The following is a 3,537-nucleotide window of genomic DNA, read 5'->3' on the forward strand; positions in this document are numbered from 1 at the left end:
TCGGTACGTGTGCAGCTTGCCCAGGGCGGCCAACAACGACCCGTGTAGCATGGGGGCAGCTGCTCAGGTGCAGAGGAACGCTGACAAACTCTTCTCATGGCGACACAGCCAGGAATTAGGGCTTGTCTACATGGGACAGTTGCACCAGTGTAATGTAAATTGATTGTTAATTCGGAGCAAAGGGCGTTCTGATTGCAGTATAGGAGAGGTTGATTTCAGGTTAGCTTCAGTGGATCAGGAACCGGTTTAATTGAACTAGTCCAAGCTGATATGGAAATAAGAGTGTTCACTGCTAGCATTTACTGTCAGTGTAAATTCACACCTTCAGGTGTATTGGTTCAGCTTTCCCATGCAGACAAGCCTTAAACACACACACACATGCTGAGAGTCAAACATACACATTTCTACTCCCAGCCTCCCACTTGTGCTCTCTCTCTCTCACACACACACACTCACGCATTCTCTCACTCATACACTCATACATGGCTTCCACACCCACGCCATAGCCCGGAACCACCCAAAGTTATATATGTGCACAGGAACCAGCCGACAACACCCCTTCAAAACGCAATGCACTCCTTCCAGCTTCCGCTGCGTCTCCCACCAACACACCCGAAGTTGCTTCCGTGCTCCCGCCTAAGGGGTCCATTGTCGCCGATACCCCCAGCATACCCCCCCCTCAGAGCCCCGCTCCCAATAACGCCGCACACCAATACTCATTAACATGCTGCTCTCGGATGCCAGGCACGTGAGCTGCTCTCTGCCCTAGTGTTCTCCCAACCTGTCTCCCCCACCCTGCATGGCTACCATCTTTCTGGCCCAGGACCAGCCTCCCTTTGGAGGCTCCTTCATGGCCCAGAAGGTGTTGCTGGAGTGGAAACCAGCGGGTGGTGTTGGGTGGCTGTGGGAAGCCATCCCCCTGAGGGCTGGTGAGACATGCCTGTGAACAAGGGAGCGACTGGGAGGGGGCCAGGGTCTTCCAGGAGCTGGGAAGCAAGTCTCAGTGGGGCTCATGGCCCGGTGGTGGGAAGCCCCAGCTGAATGACTGAAGCTGGTGGCTTTCAGGTTTCTGTGCTGGGAGGGGCCAACCCAGGTAGGTTTCATTTTCTCCTCTCCTGAGACAGGCTGTGTGGGTGCTGCTGCGGGTGCCACGCGGGGCAGAGTGGGTGGGGAGTGATTGTGGCAGGAACCTCAAGCACGCCAAGGAACAGCACCGTCTGCTGAGTCTCGTTCTCGGAAACCCAGCGCGAGGGGGGTCGGTTTCTCCATCTCCTCTAATGTGTGACGCAGGGGGCAGCTCCTCCACCTGCCCCAGGACATGCTGAAAGGCCCTTCCCCCGGCCACATTCCCCACAGGCTGTCCCACAGCGCCACTGAAATGCAGGTGCCTTAAAGGTGGGAAGGAGCGATTTGGGCAAAGCCCTTCCTTAGGGATAGGGCCTCAGGACCCAGGGGCCCCACACGAGCCCGGTCTCAAGGGCCCCTCATGCAGAGTAAGGGGCATGGAGCGCAGTTTAGCTAATGGGGAATGAGAGGCTGGGTCAAGCCTGCAAGTCCCAGGGGGAGTCAGTTCCCAAGGCTCCGGCTGCAGCTATGGATTGTTGGTCCCAGGGTTCCTCTAGGTTATTAGCAAATGTTAGTGTTAACCCTCGCAGCACCCGCGTGAGCCAGGTTAATATCACTCACATCCACCCCACCTCCTCACAGCTAGGGTGATAGGCGTCGACTCCGTGAGTGCTCCGGGGCTGGAGCACCCATAGGGAAAAAACGGTGGGTGCTCCGCCCCCCATCACCCCCTCCCATCCTCCTCCAGCGCCTCCCACCTCCCGGTGGGCCCCCCGAATGATCAGCGCCTCCCACTCCCTCCTGCCTGCTGCGATCAGCTGTTTCAAGGCATGTAGGAGGCTCTGGGAGGGGGAGCGGGGAGTAGCAAGGATGCAGTGCGCTCGGGGAGGAGGCCAAATGAGGCGAGGTGGGGACTTGGAGGAAGGGGTGTGGTGGGAGGCGGGCCCTGGAGCAGAGCTGGGGTCGAGCACCCCCCTGCACATTGGAAAGTCAGTACATATGGCTGGGGTTAAGGACCAGCTCAGGGACACAGCAATGTACTTGGGCGTGGACCCCTGGGATCTGGCCTCCCAGTCTCTCGCTCTCCCTCCCTGCCCAAACACATGCACAAGCTAAGTAAGCGCTACCCACTCAACCTGTTCGTTAGCCCCAGCTCGTCTTTTTAATACCTCCCTGTTCAGGTTTTTCTCTTTCATACCCTTGCTCTGCCCGTCTCTTTCCAGCTCTCTCCCCTTCCTTTGTACCCCCCCCCCCCGTTTGTACTCCCCCCCCGTTCATTCAGAAATGCTTGTCTTGTTGGCCTGTGGGATTGTGGGATACTTTTGGAGGACTCCTGGAGCATGAGTACAGTGGGGCTGTGTCTACACTAAAAAGCAACAGGGCTTGAACCCTGGATCCCAGCTTGACTCAGGCTCAGACCTGCCACACCTGTGGGGTCCTAGCCCCTGGGTCTGAGCCCTGGATTAGCACAATTTGTGTGTAGACACAAGTGGGGGTTAAGCTTGAGCCTGAGGTCAAGCCCTGGTCTTACACTGCAGTGTAGACACATACCCCTAGACACTACCACTGTACAACTAAATAATCTCATTTATCTACCCTCCTTTTAAGGGCCATGAGACAGGAGCTGTTCCCAAGATGGAAGGCAGGGGGATCATGATGTGGGGCGCTCTTGCTGAGGAGTGGAGAAGAGGACTCTCCGAGGGAATGCTTAGTGCCCTGTATTCCCTAGCCTGTGTGTCTGCGAGCCCAGTTCCCCTCCTGCCCCGCAATAGGAACAGGACAGAGAGGTCAGCTGAGCTCTGAGCATGGAGGGACACAGTGACTCACCTCTCTCCCTCTCCGGAGTGCCTGGGGTCAACCACATCCTGAAGGGATTGGGTCAGAGGCTGCCAAAGCTACAGGAAGCCAAGAGGGGGGGAAACGGTCTTGGGGAGGGGCTGCTGAGCCATGTGAGCAGGGGCAGGAGCAAACCCCAGGGGGACATCTCAGAACAGGCCAAGCCACACAAAAGTAATCCAGAAAACAGAAGTGCGTAGGGTTACCATATTTCAGCAAGCAAAAAAGAGGATGGGAGGAGCCCCGCCCTAGCCCCACCCCGTCCTGCCCTAGCCCCGCCCCTGCCCCACCCACTTCCCGCCCCCCCTCAGAACTCCCAACCCTCCCCCCCGCTCCTTGTCCCCTGACTGCCCCCTCCTGGGACCCCTGCCCCTAACTGCCCCCCAGGACTCCACCCCCTACCTAAGCCTCCCTGCTCCTTGTCCCCTAACTGCCCCCTCCTGAGACCCTCCCCCCATCCTAACTGGCCCCCTAGGACCCTACCCCCTACCTGTCCCCTGACTGCCCCAACCCTTATCCAGACCCCCACCCCCAGACAGACCCCTGGGACTCCCACGCCCCATCCAACCACTCCCCACCCCCTGACAACCCCCCCCAGAACTCCCGACCCATCTAAACCCCTCTGCTCCCTGTCCC

Source organism: Trachemys scripta, chromosome 14, assembly GCF_013100865.1.
Source record: "Trachemys scripta elegans isolate TJP31775 chromosome 14, CAS_Tse_1.0, whole genome shotgun sequence".
Classification (NCBI taxonomy): domain Eukaryota; kingdom Metazoa; phylum Chordata; order Testudines; family Emydidae; genus Trachemys; species Trachemys scripta.